The sequence below is a fragment of the Artibeus jamaicensis genome, unplaced genomic scaffold (genome assembly GCF_021234435.1).
Source record: "Artibeus jamaicensis isolate MK-2021 breed Jamaican fruit bat unplaced genomic scaffold, CSHL_Jam_final contig_3174, whole genome shotgun sequence".
NCBI classification, from domain to species: Eukaryota; Metazoa; Chordata; class Mammalia; order Chiroptera; family Phyllostomidae; genus Artibeus; species Artibeus jamaicensis.
In genome coordinates, this window is record NW_026521738.1 from 5,449,421 (window position 1) to 5,472,106 (window position 22,686).

At 40.1% G+C, this 22,686-nt stretch overlaps 1 pseudogene; it reads left to right on the forward strand.

Annotated features, from left to right (window-relative positions):
• Positions 1 to 7,915: 7,915 nt before the first annotated feature.
• On the forward strand, positions 7,916 to 17,470 carry LOC119035062 (methylthioribulose-1-phosphate dehydratase-like; annotated as a pseudogene).
• The last annotated feature ends 5,216 nt before the right edge of the window (positions 17,471 to 22,686 follow it).

Sequence of the window (22,686 nt, forward strand, 5' to 3'; positions counted from 1 at the left end):
AGCTGTGTATTTTAATTTAGTGAAATATTTGATTAGCCAATATTTTCCTTTGTGATACAAGGGGTCTCAAACTGGTGATTCATCAGACTTTGGTATTTGTTTGGGGGAGGTGGAAGTAATAGCATGGCTTTTGCAATATTTCCATGTTCGGGTTTTGTTTTTTTTTTTTCAGGAGAAGCCTGGATTTGGGGTTTTGGAATGATGTGAGGCAGAGCTGGGGGATGCGGCCTGTTAGTGCACACACCGTCCCACCGAGGAGCCGGAAGTTGAGCCCTGGGCAGGGGCTGCAGCCACTGAGTCTGAGGGAGCACAGTGCTCATTTCACCTTTCTGAGTCTCAGTTTGCTTGTCTCCAGAACAAGGAGGTAGGCTAAGAGAATTCTAAAGCCCTCTAAGATTTATAGCTTTTACCTCTACTTTATACTCCTTTAAAAAAAGTGCGTGTGTCTTCCCTTGGGGCTAAGAGGTAAGGCTGAATCAGGGAGGTGGGGAGGTGATAGAGATGAAGTAAACAGGAAATCTTAACAGCTAATCTGCCACGTTACGTGATCTCTCCTGGCATATACTGTTCCACTTATGATTGGACTTCAGCCCAGTGTCTCTGGCTCCTTCTCGCGTAGCTCTCCTCCTACTCCAAAACTTGAGTGCTCAGCTATATCAAGCTGCTGAGTTGTAACTTTGCCCCTCAGCCATCCGGAAGGGTTATTTTTATACAAGTTGTAGCCACGTCTCCCTACTTCGAAGCATCAGATGGCTACCCAGAAGCTTGAGGAACAAGGCCATCCGTCTAATTATGTTGATGACTAAACCACTTTGAACAGGTGGAAGAGTGGAAATGCCTTGAATTTATACTTTGTGACTCCATGATTATTGAGAAGTCACCTATCTAGCCATCTAAACTATCTGGATCACAGCTGAGAACAGAAAAGATGCCAAAAAATAAAGATCCCTGTCACAGATGTTACAAAGTCCATTCATGAAAGGCTGGAGTCCTCTCAAAACCTCATGACTCCCGTTTCAAGACATATAGGGTGATCTGGTTTCTTGCATTCAGGAAATTGGAAACAGAATAACTAGGAGAAAGAAGGCAGTTTGTGGAGGTAGGTCTACTGAAAACAATTTTTTTCACAGACAGAGAACAAAGAAAAGTGTAAAAAGTATGTAAGTAAGTCAGAAAGTATAATAGAGCCCTGGCAAGTGTGGCTCAGTGGGTTGAGTGCCCACCTGCGAATCAAAGGGCGGCCGAATGGATTCCCAGTCAGGGCACATGCCTGAGTTGCAGGCCAGGTCCCCAGTAGGGGGCGTGTAAGAGGCAACCACACACTGATGTTTCTCTCCCACTCTTTCTTCCTCCCTTTCCCTCTCTAAAATAAGTAAATAAAATCTTTTTTTTTAAAGTGTAATAGGGATTCTAGAGACACAATTCTGTACTACATCACAGTGGTTTTTGTGGATACGAAATAAAAACTGATACATACAATCATGGCCCTGATTCATTTAGGAAGGTGATCCATTATCTTTAGAAATGTAACATCATGACTCAATGTTTAGGAGTTCAGATTCTGGAGCCAAGATTCCTCAAGTCCTACCTGAGCCTCTTACTAACTGTGTGACCTTAGGCAAATCACTTAGTATCTCTGTGCTTCATTTTATCATTTGGAAAATGGAGAAAATAATAATATTTACCTTGTAGAATGGTTGTGAGAATTAAATAAATGAATGTATGTAAAGCCTTTAAAGTAGTGTCTGCACATAGTATTATTCAGTATGTTTTTTCAAGAGAGGTCAAATTACATTTTCAAACAAAATTATTAAAAATGCCAAGAGAAAAATTGAAGGCACTTAAAGGAATAAAGCTTATTTTCCTAGGATAATCCATGCATGGATTTGAAACAATGACCAAAGTTTGTGCTCTTGTTTAATACTAAAAATAAAAGGTTGCATACAGAGATAACATTTTAATTATTTAAAAATAGTTTGAAATAGTATGTCTTCACAATCAGGCTTCATCAAGTCTCTTTTGTAAAGACCCAGTTTTGAATAATAGGCAAACATCAGGACAGAACCAGAGAACTCAAAAATCTGGGAAAGGTCAGGAATGATGTCAAAAATCCCCTGCTTTACTACTTTTAACCCTCCTGACACTTCGGTGAGGTGAGCAGCACCCGTCACGGCTTCATTGTACAGACAAGCGAAATGTCTCAGAAGTTTAAAAATAAGGCTCAAGTTTAAACAGCTGCTCTTAAAAACCACTGTATTTGATTTTCAGTTTTCTCATTTATGGAATGATGATAAATTATAGCACGTGAGAAGCACCTGCTTCCTCTTTGCCCCATCACCTTCCTCCTGAAAACATTTCATTTAAAATGACTTCATCATGTGCCCATCTTCCCGCAGTGTTTATTTTTTTCTAACCTGGTAGTTTTGCTTTAATTTGTTTGTAGCCTAGTAGATTAGTGGTTTCTCCCAAAGAAAATTACCATGGATAGATTAAAAACTCATATACAATGAATTATTGTCAATGAATAGACGCATTCAATTTCCAGAAACTCGGTATTCACTCTGGAAACTGATAGTGCCCTACCCAGCAAGTTACTCAAAAATGATCTTTTTCTCTCTGAAGTCATACTAACTGCTGTTACAGCACTAGGTAAGATTAATTAAATTTTGCCTTAATAAACATAGTATTCCATCTCTCCTGTACTAACCAATGAAAGTGACAACAATATTTTTAGTTCCACCCTAGTGCTCTAAGAGTAATCCCGACAGGCACTCTAGACTCTGGCCACGGCAGAGCTGTGATTCTCCTTCAGACAGAGCGAGCCAGAATGCTTTCCCCGCCACGCACAGTGTGTTCCGTCTGCTTGGAAGGCCCTGCTCCATTTTCTACCTAGCAAATGCCTCCAAGTGGCAGCTTAAATGTCACCTCAGCTATGAAGGCTTTCCTGACTCCTCTAAAAATGTCAGGTCAAGAGTAATTGTGAAATACTGTTTACTCAAATATTTTATTTTATTACCCCATTTCTGAAAAGCGTCATCAGCCTCCATTTGACTCCTGCTTTTCTTAAGTTGTCTGGACGACATCCACGAATTCTTACTGATTGTGAAAATGAGCTGACTCAATAGAAAGGTAATGAGATTCTAGAAAGAGCTGGCTGGCTGGCTGGCTGGCTGACTAGCTGGCTGACTGAAAAACCAGCCATCGAGAGTTTGGAATATATTAGCCTTTAGTGGGTTAGTTCTGCTCCATTTAAAGGAGACCAATGAAGGCCAGTGGAAGAGAAAGAAAAAGCTTCTGAATTCTCGTACTGACATTGCTTGAAGTGACTGTGCCTTTTCAAGTTAGTTAATAATGATGGCCCTGAGGTCTATCGTTCTTTGGAGAAGTTTATTTCTGCCAGCGTAAGTATTTGTGCTGCCCAGCAGTGTTTTCAGTCCTCCCCTTTCTGTGCACTTGGTAGGATTGCACTTCCATGGCCTGGGGTAAGTTCCCTGGCCCATGAGTTGTGAGCAGAAGTGATGCATGTCCCTCCGGGCTGAAATATCCAACTCTCTGTGCAATACCCGGCAGACCTTTCTTTTCTCTTGCCATGACAAGCAGTCACTTGCAAGATGACCCATCACGAGGGTCCTGGAGTGAGAGGCTATGGAGCAGGGCCCTAGCCGACCTTTGTCAGACCTGTAGCATAAGCTTGCGAAGCATTTTATTGTGAAAAATGTTGACATCCACAGAGAAGTTGAAAGAACTGTACAGAGAACATTCACATACTCATCACCAGGATTTCACAATTAGCATTTGGCTGATTCGCTTTGTCACTTATCTGTCCATCCATCCCTCCTTCTATTCCGTATCAGTCCACCTTTTTTATTTTTTCTTGGAGGAATGAGAAACTATTGTGAAACACTACTGCTATGATTTGGGCTTGTTTGTAGGGTTGTTCTGTATCACAGCATAACTTAGATGTTCCTGATCTACAACATCTGGGGAGCCCTGACCAGCTACTCTCCTTTCCTGCTGAGGGTCTGAATGTGGAACTACCCCAAAAAGAAAAAAGTGTTTTTCCAAGGCATTATTACCTACCAGGAAAAATTTAAAGTCATTGGATGAATTAGGAGACAGATTAAACCATCTTTTTTTTTCTTATGCACTTAAAAAGTAGCATCAACTCTGACTGAACTAGTTTGAGCGGCGCTCTGTGTAGAAGCAGCGGGATGGATTAAATGGGGGACAGAGAGGCAAAAATCACATTCACTGAGTGTCCATTGTGTGGCAGACATGGTATCTACACCGTAGCATTAAGCCCTCCAAATCTCCTTACAAATTATGTGATTCCCATGGTTAAAATGAGTGTATTCAGCTCAAAGAGGTTAGGCTATCTACCCTAGGTCACGTTGTGTGAGTGGAAAAGGCAGAATAAGAACCCAGATGTCTCCAACACATTCACTCTCCTCTAGAATTCTGCAAAGACTGATCTCTGACAGCCCCAAAGCTGATGTCGCCTGCACCTGAGAACACTATTCTTCGTGGCCCCCAAGGCAGCCAGGGTGGCAACCTCCCGCGTTGTTTGAAGCAAAATTTGAAATGTCAACATCGTTTGACAAGAATATTTTTGAATGCTCAGAAAGGTTCAACAAACCCATTAAACATAGGAGCACTGTGATTTTCTCAAAGCTGAATCTGGTTTTTCCTCTGCCTGTATCAGTCACTTTCTCTGACCAATACACACACACACACACACACACACACACACACACACACACACACTGTATTTCTTGGACTATAAGATGCACCTTTACCACCCCCTCAAAGTTTGGGAGGAATAATGATTTAATGGTCGTTAATGCTGCTGTTGAGTTGTTTACATTTACATTGGTGAAATATTATGTTATTTATGTTATTAAATATTTTACCACATTTTTTGCTTCAAAATTTTTTTCCCTATTTTCCTCCTCTAAAACCTAGGTGCGTCTTATGGTCTGAAAAAATATGGTATAGATATTCTAAAATACTAATTTTTTCCAAGTCAAAACCCAGCTGAAATCTTGATCTTTTTACAGTTTATTGTTTAGGCTTGTATTTTGTCGTGGAATAGGTACATGTGCATGCAGTTAGTACTTATTTCCCCCAATTTAGATGATTATATATTAGGATTTAATGAATGTGACCACACTGAGAATTAGTTTCAGAAATTCCATGGTTACAACTTAATTATTTCAAATTAGTATTAGCTAAACTCAGATGAATGGGCATCATGAATGCAAGTTTAAATCAGCAGGTTCCCATCAGGACGAGGAGCTCTTCTCTGAGCTAGGTGGCTCTAGCTCGCCTGGGTAGGCGGGGCTAGCTCAGCCAACTCACCTGGGAAGACAACCAGGGGCCCGTTGAAGACTCGAGGGCCTGGGAATGTATTCTTACCCTGTAGATGTAATCCAACCCTAAATGACAAGTTCCTTCAAATACTGAACACAGACCATCTTTCTTAACTTTTTTGTAGAGGTTAACCTTTCCCTGCTGGTTTTTATGAGGGTAAGCTTTAAAATAAAGCTTAGATATACTTAAAGGGGCAGTATGAGGGAGTTCCTGGGATGATAGAACTATGTCATGTACTGATTATGATGGTGGTCACACAAATCTTTATATGTATTAAAATTCATAGAACTGTAAACACCACACACATACACACACTCACAGGGTTTGTTTTGTTTTTTTTTTTACTGCATATTTACTTTTTAAAAGACCTGAAGACACAAATGCAAAGTGGCTCACGAGTCAGGAAATCAGGCTGCCAGGCCTGGCCCATCTGCACAAAACATCAGGGAATAATTTCATTGGGGGTGGGGGGCGCACCACTGCACAGACTTCTCCAGGGCGGCTGGCGGTGTGGCTGTCTCCTCTTTCCTTCACATAGATGCATCCTCTGGAAAACTGATAGGAGACAAATGTTCCTCCTAAGCCGTCAGAGAAGAGCTCACTGCCTTCCTCCCATGACCTGCTCTGAGCACATGTGTGTCTTGGTTTGGCCCTAAAGTGGTGTCTTCGTTCAGTCTAGAGTCACGAAGCTGAAGAGGGGCATGCTACCGGGGCCATGCATGAGGAGGAAGAACCTAGAAAGTGTGGAGTCAGAGAAGTACTTAAATCAGGAACTGGGTTACTTCAACTGGGTTAACCTCTTTAGATCTGAGGAGATCAGAGTCTGTAGAGCTGAGAAGGGGCTTCACCAGAAGGAAAGCAACAGGAATAAGGAGTCAGGACAAGTCCTGGCAGATCCATGTGTGGAAGGTCAGAGCCCCTGGACCTTTTGGGAGAACTGGTACTTTGAACCTGGTGGACATCTGCTGCCTAAAGATTCCGACTTCTGAACCATAGCCTAACCCATGCTTTCCACTGTCTCTGCAAGATCTGGTAGGTTAGTTGCACGGTCTTCACTTTGCCAATGTGAACCTTGGCAGTCCTGCATTGTCTAGAACCTGTGTGCCTTTTCAAAGTTTATCTATCTTGGGAGGAAAATTGTGTGAGCAGATTTGAAGGCAGGGTGGGAGCCACCTGCTGAAGACACCAGTGAGCATTTGGCAGGGTGGGTGGGGAAAATGAGACAGCACCGAGGGGGGGGGGGGGCTGGGAGTGATCCCACTCTCCCCCTCCTGCTTGCATCTGGTGCCCTGGAGCTGTTCTTGAATAATGCCTCTCTAACGAGTTGAGTTGGCGTGAACCTGTGCTTTTTCCTCCCTCAGGGAATGAGAGAAGACAGGCTTAAAGTTGCTAACATGCTTGGTAAACGTCCAAGGAGAAGCTTGACACAAATGCAACATATTAATGAAAACAGCTTGGGCCTGGCTAAATAATGACTATTCTAAAAAACAAACATATGGGAGTTGAGGACGATTGTTCTGAAAAAGAAACAATCCAGCCTTTGTATTTAGAGCTTGATGCTTCTTTAGTCTTCACAGCATCCACTTCACGGTGGCCTTCTCAAACGTGGGCTGGCATCTATTTATTCTCAAGGCTGCCAAGAACAACCACCTCATGGATCTTTTATGGGCAAAGGCTCATTCTTCGATGTACGCTAGCTCAAAGAACAAATGCGTTCTTTGCTTTTTTTTTTTTTTTTTCAGATTATTTGCTTTTCATTCTAGGGGAGGATTTCTCACCAGCCATCAGAACTACCTGGGATGCTTGTTAAAATGCAGGTTTCTGCACCCCACCTTTTCACACCTGCCAAATTAGATGAATGCAGAGCAAATCCAAAGCATCTGCATTTTAATAAGCACCTTAGATGATGCTTATCAGAGTAAAGTTTGGAAATTACTGCCCTCAGGGCTATTCGTTGCAAGTGTTCTTTTTAACATTCATTTACTCATTCCAAACACATTCATGTGCCAGATACTCTGTGTGGCAGGAATTGGTGAGGGTACCACCATAAGTATTCAGATTGCTCGTTGTCAGATAATTATAATACAATGTGGTAAATGCTACAATAGAAAGAGATATAAAATACATGAAAAGCTAGGGGAGGAGCGTGCTGGAGTTGGAGGCAGCTTCATAGACTACACTTGGGCTGCATCTTGACAAATGAGTGCAACCTAATCAGGGGACCAGAAGACAAAGCACATTTCGGGCTCAGAGAAGGTTGTTGCAGTGTTGGCACAGGAGTCCATACGGCCCACTCTGCAAAAAGGGGTTCTGTGCTGCTGGAGTGGAGGGAATGTGGGAGAGGAGAGAGCCACAGACCACACGGGGAGGAGCTTCGCACACCTGCTGAGCGGTTTGGGCTTTGCTCTGCAGAAAATGGGAGCTGGAGGGATTTTTTAAGCATAAAATGGCAGAACAATCTGTATGTTGTAGAGTGATCTCTCTGGTGGAAGTTTGGAGGCAGGGAGAGGGGTAGAGAAGCAGTCTGCTGAGGTGAGGCATGAGAATGCTAAAGCCAGACAATGGCCGTGGTGGCAGAGGGTCTGCACGGAAGCAAGAGAGCTTGCCCGAGGTGGAGCTAACAGACTGTGAGAAGACAGGAGAGATGGACCCTGGGACCCAGATGGCCCATCGCCAGCTTAGGCCACAGGATGGAGAGGTAGAGGACCTGCCTGTGGCTTAGGGCAGGGAACACGATAGAGACCAAACAGGCAAGGGAAGTGGTAATGGCTATGACTAGCCTGAGGCAAGACCCTCATCCAAGGGAGGGCATTCCAGGCAGATTTTGGCAGCTGACCTGACATTTGAACTTGTGAGCAGGTTGTAGTGTCTGGGCCCACTGGTGGTAGCTTCTGCTGTGATAAGGAATAGATTTAAAGATATGTCAAGCAAAAAAATATATATATATATATCACCCCATCATATGTAGTATGTTTTTAAAAGCTAAAAGCATGGAGAGAGATTGAGAGAAACAGAGGTAGAGGCAGAGACAGAATGAAGAGAGAAAGAGATTGGGATTTGAGGAAATGCACAGTAGTGGCAGATCGCTCTACATAAGGACAAGGACTGGGATTGGGAGAGGAAACGAAAGACCTTTAATAATCTGCTCTGAATTCTTAAGTGTATTTTTAAGTGTTTTAACAATGAGCTTTACTAATGCATGCTTCTATAGCATTTTAAACCGATTTTTAAAAAGACGCTTACACATCTTCCTGGCTGCCACTAGGTGGTACTAGTGACAGGAGAGACTGGATGGCCTTTAAGCCTCCCGTGTTCATCCGCAGCACCTGCACAGGGGTCTGACTCTGAAGGGTGAAATAAATTAATTCACCCCTCATTGTCAGCATGTGTTCTTGCAACTTAGAGCTCAAGGCCCTCAGACTTTCCTTTTATTCCCCTTCAGATATGAGATACTGGATTTTTTCTATTTAATTTGTATCCAAACATTTTCAAGTAAAAAAATGTTTTTTCTGGCCCTGGCCAGTGTGGCTCTGTTGGTTGGAGGGTCATCCCATAACCAACAGGTTGTGGGTTTGATCCCCAGTTGGGGCACATACGTAGACTGTGGGTTCCACCGCTGGTCCAGGCACAGCTGCATGTGAACCGGGGGTCCAGACATGTGCAATCCCTGTTCTGGGCACCAGTTCAGGTCTGGGCATGTATGGGAGGCAACCAATCGATGCTTCTCTTTTGCATCAACATGCAATTAATAATTCTCTCTTTCTCTTCCTCTTTCTCTCTTGAAGCAATGAAAAAATGTCTTCAGGTGAGGATAAAAATAAATAAATAAAACATAAGGAATGTTCTTTCTGTATCCATCCAAGATGTAATAGTTTGGTTCACATATATTCAGATTCATCTCAAGATCTCCACTCTACAGTTATACTCCCAAGTCAAACCTTAATCCGATACATACAAATAACTTATCATTTCTCTGTGATGGTACCCTTTATCTGAGGTTCCTTGATTCCAAGACCAGGCCTTTTTTACCATCTACTTATCCTTAATTTTCCTCGGTAGCCACATCTTCCATCACCACAAATGATGTGAGCAGGAGACAGAAATGTTACCATGGATTATCTACCTCCCATGGTAAGGTAGCATTTGTGATTTCACCTTTAGGGGCTCTTTCCTTTTTTAGGGGGGATTCTCTCCTCTTCTGTCATGAAGTGGTCTGAACTTGCTAAGATGTTGTCCTTTGTTCTAAAGCAATATTTCATTCTAACACTAGCTGCCAACATTCCTAATCCTAGAATCATCAAAATCTCACAGGACTCAGTGAAAACACTCATGGACTCTCTTTGGGGTGCCAGTGAGGCCAGCCTGGCACACACAGAGCTCCTCAGTCCCACAGGGTCAAAGCCAAGAGGTGGCTGCACTGGCTCCTGGTCTTGATTCTTACTGGACCTGACATGATTCATCACCTTCTTGCTTCCCACCCCCACCGCACACCACAGCAGGGGCCGCCGTTTGCTGGGTGAGCCTTTGGAACAAACCCACGAAGAAAGTGACAGATGTGATAGAGCTGTACTTGACACTCCCGGAGTGGCCAGGTGAGTCACCCGTAAATGCCAAAGGGGAAAGTTAGAAACACTCCAAGCAAAGGACACTTGACATTAAATGGACATTAGCCACTGCCTATCCTTAACAATAACACAGACTTGTTTATTGAGCTCTTGGTCTTTGCCCAAACCTGTGCTAAGGACTTTATGTGTTACATCTTACTTGATTTCCTCAGCCACCCTGTGAAGTAGCAGTATTGCTCCCATACCCTTAATAGATGAAAACACGGAGACTGGGAAAGGTTCAAGAGACAGGAGCAGGTTTATTTATTTCCAAGTTCGTCTTGTGAATTCCTGTCCTATTCTGAAGACTGTTAAGGACTCTGATCTTCCGAGATCTGCTTACTGAGGACCTTGACCTTTCTTCATTCTTACCCCTTAGTTCACTCCAATTTTCAAAGTCAAGAAAAAAGGCCAAGGCAAGAAATGAATGTAAATTTATCCATGTGCTTTGTACACATGTTTAATCTTGGAGATATATATATATATATATTTAAAAGTAAAGTAAGAACTACACTTTTTTGTCACTTTTTGCCTGTTCCTCAGCCCCTCCCATCAGGTTTCACCCACAGTGGTTTCTGAACACTGTGTTGCTTCAGTGACTGGCTGGCCCCTTGTTCACATCTGAGGTCAGGAAGGTTAGTGATAGGATATAACTCAAAGTCTGTGCGATTTTGTAGGTCATGGTTATTTTTACCACTTGTTTCTCCTTACCATGAATCCTTAAAAATTAAAGGTAAAGTGGTTTCCCTATTGAAATATGTAATGTAATTTTACATGGGTTTAATTCTATTATTTTAAGAAAAATGAATCAAGCATGGTTGATTGAAAGTAGTCAACAAAAATAAACCCACCACAACCTTCTCTTTCTTAGGACCTTGGAGTAGGAGCTAGTTTTCATGATATAATTAGATAGGGACTTCTGTGACTTAATTTAAAAGCCTGAGTTATAATCACCTTTCTTCTTTTCAAAACAGTTTTCTTCTCGGCTACCCCTGGATGAACCTGGCTCTGCTTTTTCAAATTCAATGATGTCAGGTCCTCAGGGAGCAAATTCGAGACTGCACAATTCCCATCACCTGTTAGCTGGGGAGATCTCTTATCCCCAAGGTCTAAGTTCAGTTCCAAAGGGCATGTTTTCTTTTCAACACACGTGGTTGCCCCTTATTAACAGGAATGGGTGTTGTGTGTGAACATGCACAAGACTCTCTATACCCCCCTGATCTTCCCGAGCATGAATTGTATGAGGCTAAAGTACACACATTATTGCTTTTGGGTTCCATTCTCCTCTGCGTGCAGATAGAAGTTGACACCTGAGTAAGAAGACAGTAGGCGATGAAATGCCAACACGCACAGCTTCTGCATATGTCATCTGAAGGACGTGGTTTTTAAAATGGGTTCCTTTCTTCTCTGTTTAATTCTTGGCCTGGCAAGCCATTGTACCTCTGTGAGGGAGGCGAGAAGGCGTTTCTGAACAGGTTCTTTCCCTGCCCAGGTGTCATACAACGTGTGGCTGAGTGAGATATACCCAGTACTGCATTAATGTCCTTTTCTGATATGCTTGCATCCTCGTCTGCCTTCGGCTGATTTGATCAGTATCAGATACTCTGGTATCATCAAGTGAAAAACAGGCATGAAAAAAAAAGCGTCTGGAACATGAATAACAAACTGTTCAAGATGAGACAGTCCTAGAGGGCTGGCTCCACTCACCTAAGAGGCATGTACCGATGCCAAATAAGCTAAACAGGCACTCCTGTTGGTCTAGTACTTAATAGGCCCCAGAGGGAAAAGGGGCAGCTCAGCGCAATCGTCTCTCCTAATTTCCACGTAACTCATGATTTAGACAGTCTCCTAAAGTGTGATGGTTTTGAGAACCCCAATCTGCCAAGGCACTTAAAACGTATGTAGTTATCAACAGCAGCAGGGGCATCCAGCATATACTTGAACTCAGGAATTTCTGCACAGGAAGGCTTTTCCCGATGTTTACAAATTCTTTGCCAGAAAAAAAAGAGTGGAAATAATATGATTAAGAGTAATATTAAGACTCTTTCTTTTTTTTTCTGAAACGATGTTCAAGGCCACGAACAACTCACCCCTCATTGTAGGTATTGACCTACAAAACACAAACAGTCAACATGTGGTTAACTTTTCATGGCCGTTGGCCTGGATTCCTGGCTCAGGAGATGATACAAAGCAGCTCAACTGGTTTCATCTTGTTTGAGAGACCAAAATTAAAATTTCAGGACTTTTTTTTTTTTACCACAGACACAGGAAGGAACACAGTCTATCAGAAAAAGTCATAAAGACAGTTTTCCAGATAGGTGGACCTTTTTAACATAGTGCCAATCTCATAAAAAGTAAGCTTTTAAAAGGATTTTTTAAATGTGTGGGCTTTTTTTTATGTCTTTCTGTAGTTGCAACTTGACACTTCAGGTTTTATTCTCATCTTTCAGCTACTGGCATATTATAATCTAGGGAGCGATGGCCTAAATTACTATATCCATAAATATTCTAGTGGAAAACATTTGCAAAGCTCATTTTCAGAAATACATTGCAGTACCTTGAAGCTGAAACCTATCTCATAAGACTAAATTCAATGCTATTTTTCTATATTACAGTCAACAATTTCAAGTTGTTATTTTAAATGTTACAACTTCAAAAGTATGACAGAAAAGAGTTATACGGGTGCTATATAAACCAATATTGCAGTTTATTATGGAAAAAAACTACCCAGTGATGGTGAATTCTATTTTTCATTCTACCTTACACTGTTAGCCGAGTAGTCTCCAGCATTTCTTCGTGGCTAGGATAAGTGATTTTCTGGAAAATTAAATTTGGACAAATGTATGTTATGCTGGTTCTTGACATATTCAATCTCTTTCTGTTTTATAAAAATCATAAATCAGACCCTAGTTGTCTAATTTTTAGCTTTTGAAGGAGAAATAGTGCTACATGTTTATTTACCAAATGTAACTACATTGAAGTCATTGCAGATATCTTTGGCTCATTCCTAGGATTCTTGTAATCACAAATTACTTGCTTAAATGAGTAAATGCGCTATATTAGCTGAATGTTTGAAAGAGTAAAGTTGTTTTTACATTGTGTTGCCCACTACACAATATTCTATACTAGTTACTGGTCAACGTATGACTTGGCTAATAGGAGTTCCTTATGCACAAAATGGGTGTGATAGAGGAAGAGATTACACAATAATTGCAGGATTACCTTACAAATTACAGTTATTGAGACAAAAAAATCTAAAAATAAAACCACAATAAACAAGTAAATCACTTATTCGAAAAAGGAAAGATCTTTTTTTTTCTTGTTGCTCCCAGTCTTCATGGTTCTTCTTAAATTCCATTTTCAATCTATTTAGAGGAAAGATGTGAAGCTCACTAAAGAAATGTAGGTCTCCAAGACTGAAGTGTTAGCATTACCAAAAATCATTTGCAATGGCAGTTCTTGGAAACAAAGGGCTAATGTTTTTGAGAGTCTCCGGAGGACACACAACCACTCCTGCCACACACGCTCTATCAATCTACAGAGAAGCAGAAATGTTTTTATACTGGAGGAAGTGAGGAATGATTCTCTGCCACACTTGTGAACAGTCGCGCTCCAATTCCAACCTCCGGGGCTTTCTTCTCTGGCTAGGCTATGTCTTCCACACATCCCCAGTGTGAGTTGCTTGGGCTGCTGGAATCTTCATCTCTCTGCCTGGTAAAGGGGAGGAGGAATAATAATGCTCTCACCACAGGGGCGTTGGTGAAAATTAATTAGGATTTGTAACGTGCTGCATCAAGGTCCTCAGGTAATTCATAACTTAGAATTTGGCACTTGATCACTGCTCACAGTTTCTAAAACAGTCCTTGGTTTTTTAACTCAGGCAAAAACAAAAATACAACAAATCACTCTACTTTGAGCAGTAGGATTAAGTGTGGGAATATTGCTGTGGCTTTCCTGGGAACAATGACTTTCCTGAGGTGAAAATATCAGCATGTTACAAAAGCTTCTTTACTTTAGAGTATGAAAATAGAGTTGCTTTTCATTTATAGCCAATAAAAGCCAAAGGAAAAAAGGATTTATAAAAACCATTTGAATAGTTTATTCTGCCATCTTTTGTGGTGTTTTCAACTACTCACTGCTGAAGGGGAATCAGTTCATCTGCTGTCTCCGCCTGCAATGATAGAATGGAGTACCTACTCTGCAAAGCAACGTTCTCAGACTGTAGATGAGAAAACTGAGCCTCAGTGAGCTTAAGTAATGGAGCAGGCATTTAAACTCACACCATGGAATACAGTCCACGTTCTCTTCCCACCACCTCCAACAACCGCCTTCACAAAGTTATCCCTAGAGCTGCTTTGCCCTGTGCAGACGGGCATTTCTTCTCTTTGTTCCTATCCTCTCTGAACTTAAATATTAAAGCAAGATGTTCTAATAAAACTTTAGTCCCATCCCCACAGAGCTCAAGAGCACCCCCAAATCATCAGTTAAAGGTTACTTTGAAGGATAAGTAGTTTAAAATCACTTCAAAAAGACACTTTCATAAAATTTGGTGAAGAAAGAAAAGCCACGTATATCCTTTCTTGAGAAGTGACTTAGTTTATTCAGTCTTTGTCATTTCTTGCGCTAAATTGAAGTGCACATTATGTTATCAGAGCCTTTTAAACTTTATATTAAGGTATAATATACATACAAACATGACGTATGCTTAATTTTTCAGATGTCTAAGATTCATCCTATCTTCATCTTGTAATAGGACAAGATGCCATTTCACATCTCGGAGAAATGTATATAAGTAATAATGAGCTCTCATAATGTATAAATTAGCTCACATACTTAAGGGTGCCTTGAAAGGTTAAGCTCATTATTTAAATCAAGGTATTATTGTTAAAGTATTATTACAATTGTGATTACTATCTTAAATAATAATATTTTATATGACTTTGGACAGCAGGCAAGATAATATAAAGATAATAAAGTAGTAGAGGCACCTCTGCACACTATCTTTAAATAGTGATCAATAACCTATACAATATATGAACATGGGTAAAATTTAGTTCATACAATTTACCTCCACATAAATTGTATAAGTCATCTTCATGGCCTATTATTGAAACAGTGTGGCCTTCAAGTCCAGAAGTACTTAAGAATTTGATATGCAATTGAGAAAAATCAGTCATACGTTGATATCCACCTTTGTCCTTTCATTTTGACTCATTCACCCTGTTAACACTCACTGACAATTAAGGGAATGGAGGGCCCTTATCAAACAGATATCACTGTTCTAAACTAGTAAATATCAGACTCCTAATTACGGAGGCTGGATGACGTTCCTGGGCTTGGAACACGTATTTACTGAAACATTACCAGTGAGCATAGGTCTTTCATTGTAGTTGTTGGACTCCTCTTATCTCTAGACAATAGATCATCCCAGCCCTGCCTTAATTCAGGTGCAAGGACATAGCCCACCAACTATCCTTCTCTATGTTAAGACTCAAATTAAATGAAAACATAATAGCCATTCCCCATACACCCTGAAAGACTGACACGGACGTAAGCCCTATTCTCAGTGTCTGAGCAGCCCTCCAGGGACCGCAGCGCAGGTGTGCAGTTCCCTCTGGATACTGGGGCTCTGGCAGCGTTAGCAGAAAACACCCTGAGAAGATTCCTCTGTGGGCCTGAGTTCAGTTTTTGTCCGCCTGGTGAAAAACATAATTCTTCTCCAACAAGTCCCCTAGGATTTTCCCTAGGAGGGCCATATAACACTAAATGGACCCATGTTGAAGAACAAATTAGCTATGGGAGAAAGAAAACAATGTCCCTTAAATTTATTGACTGAAATCTGAGTTTAACTTATTATATGAAGTTGATTAATTATTCCATTATACCACTAAAATCTGGCTATAAGATTTCATGGAAAAAATCATACTTTAGAAAGTATGAAATATAAATGCATGTATTAAAATATCATAAAACTCTAATTTAAGAGCTTCATTGAGAGTAGATGAAGTTATTTATGAACTGTATTATTGTCCAATACAATGATCTATTTTAAATCATTTGGTTTTCTAACTTTTTTCTATAGAGGTGAAATTTTTACACTGTCTATATGTATTTATATAGAAGTATTTTTAAAGCTCTTTATTTTATAGACATTATATGGTCCTAAAACTTAAACAAACAACCAATAAAATAAATGTCATAGGGCAAGGGGTGGGGGCATTAGAACTGATTCATGGACACATAGTACATTCTCCTGCTAAATCAGACAGGAATTCTAGGCCAACAGATAAAAAACTATTCTGGTTTCTCTCATAAATGCATATCCATACTGTAACAACTCTCATGGTGAGGAAGAGTTTTCATGCCAGTGCCATGCTGTTTTGATTACTATGGCCTTGTAGTGTAGTTTGATATTAGGTAGGGTGATTCCTCCAACTTGTCCTTTCTCAAGATTGCTGTGGCTATCCAGGATCTTCTGTGGTTCCACATAAATTTTTAGAATATTTGTTCTAGTTCTGTGAAATAATGGCATTGGAATCTCGATAGGAAATGCGTTGAATCTATAGATTGCTTTGGGTTATGGACATTTTTAATGACAATTCTTCTTATCCATAAACAAGGTGTATGACAGCAGTGAAGATCAAGCCTCCCTCTTTCAAACTTGACTTTAATTGCCAATAGATTTACTAAATTAAGGTTGGATAATCATTGCTCTATGAAAAAGAAAATTGTGATGAGAGGAAGTGTTTTCAGGTATATAAAGTAAATGATAAAGGATTTCCAGGAGCAAAGCTTGCAAATATTGAAGGCTCAGATGCCCTTCGTACAGGCCAAGTCCTGCTCTGGAGGGAGACTGGCCCGGGGCAATGCAGCCCACAGGACAAGGAACATCCAAGACACCTGATCCTGCAGCTTTTCAAACAGCCTTACCCTTTGGGCTGGGTCAGTGGGACTGGAGGAGGAGAGGAATTAACTTGAAGAATGGCGGTGAAATCTACATTGCTCCCTCAGGAGTGCAAAAGGAATGGATTTAGCCTTGAGATGTGCTTGTTTGTGACATCAATGAACAGGACACGAGTGGACCTTCACCATATAAGAATCTAAAAAAAAAAAAGCCAGTGTACTCCTCTTTCAATGAACACTCACTCCCTGAGAGGCGCAGGTGCAGTACCTGCTCTAACACTACTGTCATCGTGGCCGCCCTTCTCTCCACAGCACGGGAGTTTAAAAATACGCATCAAGAGATGATAAAAGGAATAAGATATTGTACCTCAGGAGGGCATTATAGATGTGATGATATGTTGGCTCCTACAGGGAAGGAATACGCAGACTCCTGTGCAATGCTCGTCAGAAGTCACGGTGTCTCTGAGGGAAGGGAGGGAGAAGGCTAAAATCACGCAGAATGTTAAAACTGTATGTTTGATATTGCCATATAAATGAAGAAAGGAGAGCTGGTTCCTACACAGCTTCTGGTTGGAGAAAATGTGTCTGTCTAAGCCAAATATTAATAGAAGTTTATATAGAGACATAACTTATTACTTAAATAAAACAGTTTTACCCTTTTTTCATTGATTGAAAATTTCCACTCTGCCATTAATTTGTCACTAAATACTCCAAACGATCACCCCTAATCTCTCTCTCTCTCCTTTTAAGATTTTATCTATTAATTTTTAGAGAGAGGAAAAGGGAGACAGAAGCAGAGGGAGAAAAACATTGAAAGATGTGAGAGAGAAACATAGTTGGTTGCCTCTCCCACACACAGGTCTGGGGACAGAGGACACCCCCCCACTACCCAGCCCCCAACCCAGGCTCCTGACCTGGCCAGGAATCCAACCCCAGACCTTTTGCTTTGCAGGAGGATGCCCAACCAACTGAGCCATGCTGGTCGGGCCTCAATCTCTTCTGCTGTTGGGTGATATTTGCTTAAATGATTGTAATTTTAAATGACAATGTAGTAGAATAAAAAATGTTATAATGAAATAAAATCAATGTTATAGAATGAGGGGTCATTATCTGCATAGAAACATGGTACTTTTGGTACAATAACTCAAAAACTACATTTATAAAACAATTAAAAATAAATAAACAAATTCTATATGACGCTTTCAGAGATGAAGTCTCTTGACTAATCCAAAAAGTATCCATCTTTCCTCCTCTTCAAACACTCGATTTCCCTAATTTATCTAGTTATGTAACTGCTTCTGTGACTTATAAACAAACAGCCTTATTGCTTGACAATTCTGGATCTGTGGGTTTGTTCTGCTGTTTCCCTGTGTAGGTTGAGAGCTGCATAATGATTTATTCTTTTTCCGCCCCTGCCTTCTTTTCCTAGTTGGCTTCCCTTTTTTTTCTAAGCAGGTTTAAAAAAATCCAAGGAAACTACGTGTGAAAACATATCCTGGTGCTATAGGATGGAGGCCATTAATTTAAATACCATTTAAACACACACACACAAAATCAAAACATGAGGGTCTCTGACTCAGATGAGGTGCTCACAAAGAGAATACTGACATGTATTTCTCAGCATCCCCTGGAATCTTAACCGTATGCTTTTTTGGTATAAGGCAGCTTTGATTCTCTTCATTCCCATGCATGAAACACTCATAGCTTCAAAGAGAGCTCTGCTTGCAAAAGATACACGGGGGTGTAGTTCTGGAGGAGAATGGGGCTAGTAGGCAGAATGTGGGGGAATTAACATGCCAGTCTGTGCTTTAATTTCAGTGCTACCTCTCGCTGGTGTGCCCCAGTTATAACATTCACTGCTGACAAATTGGAGACATTCTATTTTGGTGATTAGACCTAATCAATTACCTGGGATTAAAACACACCTAATTTTACCTTAGAGAAGTTGAAGTCCAGGTTGATTTTTGGTTGTGAATTCTATTTATTTTTGATAGTGCAGTTTATATGGTGGTGTAGTGAGCCATGCACTACTGTCAGTTTGTGTTGCTGCTGGAATCTTCAGGAAACATTTTTATTGCATAATAATTTAATGCAGGTAAAATAAATCTAGAATAAATTATTTTGGATTTTTAAAATCTAGAAAATGATGCAGTCTTCAGTAAAGAAAGACAACAGAGCCTTTAAATACCTTCAAAGATTACCTGAAATTTTAATTCATTTTCCTGTTGTCTATTTAAGAAGACCTTTATTTCTAAATATTTTCAAACATTTTTCTCTCCCATATATTACCTTTTCTTCTACCACTAGGGGCATTGTAAATCATTTTTGTGCCAAAGTATCTTTTAGAACATTAAAGTCTAATCTACTAGTAGCCTTTCTGCTTTTAAAACGCCAGAGTACTTTATTAGCTGCCCCAGGGCAGCAATAGGGATCTTTCGAAATTGCGAAAGGCCTCTTTGAATGCTGTCTTTGGAGGTTTAATCTCACATCCATGAATGTAAGTCATTTGTGATTAGGGAATATTTGCTGATCTCTGTGTAAGAAATCAAAGCTACCCCCTCCCTTAAAAATCATTTTGTCATGGGAACTTTTTTACATATTAGTGCATTTCCCAGGTTAATTTTAAATTCACTTTTATGTGTATGTTGTCCATAAGAATATCCGATGCTCTCTGCCCTTGATCCATGTGGTCCAGGTTGAAATGAAGTGGCAGGCCCCAGTTCTGCAGCCAGCAGACATTGTGAGATTCTGAAGTTGCTGAGCCCAAGAAGTAAGAGAAGCCTTTGTGTTGCTCTCAGAGGCTGCAGCTGGAGCGTGCTGGGGTTTGCTCTGGAAGTTTTCAGAAAGTCTGTGAGAAACAGAGAAGCCCCGGCCTTTAGAGCTGGAAGGGATGATCCCTAGCCTTCATCTCGCCTCAGTCCCTCCTGTTAGAGATGAGAAAATGCATCCTAGACAGGAACTGTGATCTTGAGAAGCATGTTTCCTATTTTTATTCCTTTTTAAAAAGGAATTTTTAATCCAAGTTCGTCTTAATTTTTACACCCTACTAATGGACAGGAAGGCCTGAATGACTCTGTCTACATGGTGGAGGAATTGGAGGGAAACATCATTTTCTCCTCTGAAAGGACTGAGAAAATAAGGAGCAAACCATTGGATAAAACTTAAGCATCTGGATCTGTAATGGAGAGTGGATACACTCTACTTATACAAAGCTGCCCATATTAATCTTAGTAAATATTTAACCCAGCTTGTTACTCTAACCTGATTTTTCTCTCAACACTAGCATCTACCTGTTAAAAGTTTCTTTTCTAAGTGTACTTTAAAAGCATAAAAGGGTTCAGTTCCTTTGTAAACCTAAGAAACCGTGTGACCTGGGAGTCCCACCAACTCAAGGATGCTGACCATAAAGATCCACATCAAGACCTGCAAGAACACTTTCTACACATCCACAAGCCTTCCCGCTGATCTCTTTGTTCTGCTTTGCCTCTTCTCTTTCCTATTAAAAACCTCTGCCTGCACTAAGACGTTAAGTGGTAACCATAATTTAGTATCTCCCAGCTAGTAATGAAAGTAATGTCAACCCTATGCTTTGGTCCTCCTTGCAAATGCAAGATATGCTGGTGCCAGCCAAAATCACAGGTATCCGGGGAAGGGAGGGATATTAATGCAAATAGAGAGAGAACACTTTTCAGTCTCCCCTTCTCTTACTCCCAAGAGAAACAGCATGTTGGTGCTCACCCTAGGGATTTTCCCCCTCCCAAATTCCTACCAACTCCCTATAAGAATCACTGGCATGACCAAAGATGTTAAGATGGGCTTTGAGACATAAGTGCCCCATTTTCCAGGTGGCTGGCATCTGAATAAACCACTTTCCTTTATACCAGCACCTGTCTCTTGCATATTGGCTTTCAAAGATGCAGGCAGCGGGACTTGGATTTGGTTACAGATCTAATTCACCAACTTACATATTAGTAAAACATACCATCAGATGTACTTTATATAATCACAAACTCCAAGTATGAAATATAAGACAGTATTATTGAAACCTAGATATTCTTTGCAATGAAACCATAGTTGTTTTTTTCCAAAAGGTTGTTTAAAAATCCACTTTCTTATTTCACGTATCAGCTTCCTGTGTACTTTGGAATCTCATTTACTTACTGTATAAACAAAATTAAATTATTTTTAAATTTACTGTTACATATTCTTTTCTAGTGGGTAGTAACACCAGTTGAGGAAACAATAGAGAAGATTATATTTTTGCTATTTCTAGACCAAAGCCCAAAACATTCTAAAGGAGAAAAAGTTGGTGAGTCTATGGTTATGAATGTTGCCAAATGTCTCCGTGAGTCTGCATAGTGTTTGGGAAATGTGCACTGCTGGTGTGAGTCCATAGTGGCACAAACTTTTTTGAGAGTAACCTGACTACATATATTTTTAAAACCTCTAAAATTTGTATAGATTTTGGTTCCGTAATTACTCTACTACAAATGTGTCCTTAAAAGAAAAATCAGAGATGTGCACAAAAATTGGCAAAGATGTTTAGTATCCTGTTGTCTGTAATAGGAAAAACTAAACCTAACTAAAATCAGAATTAAGTTGCAGGAGGATTTTAAAATAAATTAAGGCATACATTAACATTGTTGAATATATAAAAATTAAAAATCATATTCTCTAAGAATATTTATAGATATGGGAAACATTTCTCAATTAGTAAGTAAAAAGTATGCCACAAAAGAGCAGGTCCCAATTATATATATAATTTTTTTGTATCTACATGGAAAAAAGATTGGATATATAGTACATCCAAATCTAAACAATAATTATCTCTTGCTGGTATGATTACAGATGATTTTCCTTTCTTTGTAATTTTCTTTATGTCACATATTTTCTATAATAACCATGTTGATTCAATGGTTTTCCTCCAATGGTCCTTTAGAATTTAGCTATATTATTTATGTCACCAAACAATTACACAGTGTCCAGAGTCAGGCAAAAGAGAGGAACAGGCTTACTCAGAAGTGGAAAGTTCTGAGTAGCTCCCACTAGTGGAAACAAAGGAAGTAAAGGATAGGTTACTAATGTCTAATATTTAGCCTCAGTTTCCCCATCTAAAAATGCCATCCTAAGCTCTGCCCCAGTTATGGTTATTAACCACAATTAATAATATTGCAATGCCATTCTATTGCTTCCCTACTTCTAAGAGAAGCCAGTGGGAATTTCTGAGGTTGGCCACCCAAAGTCAGTTAATCTCCAGTACTGGTGGGCTATAACTGGTAAAACTTATTCCCTTTTCTAGAGATCAGCTTGATCCTAATGCGTATACTTTTTCAAATGTCAGATGAGTTAAAATTATGGATAGTCTATGCCAAACTAACCTTCCTATGCTAATTTATTTATTTCTCCTCCTTTAGAAGCCAAGGTCTACCAGAAAATTCCCTGAGAAAAACCCTGACAATGGAAAGCACTGGGCTCAGAATGTTTCATGCCCTGACTCAGCACTAAGGAATGTTAGTTTTAGATGGAATATAAAACCGAAACACTGACCTTCTGTTTATTAAAAATCTCTTAAGAATCTTTGTGGGCTGACAGGGTTAATACTTTATCCTCTATACATCCTCGTTACATTCTAAAAGTTCTCTATAGTGTCTTGGTTGCTACTTGAAATCTATGAGTATATTAACACTGTGGATAAAATGGAAAACTCAAATTATAGTAAAAGATAAAAATCATTAGTGAAAATAAATGAAATCAATTATTATTTCTGTGAAGTTGCTAAAATATATTTATGAATTTAAAATTTTCTTGT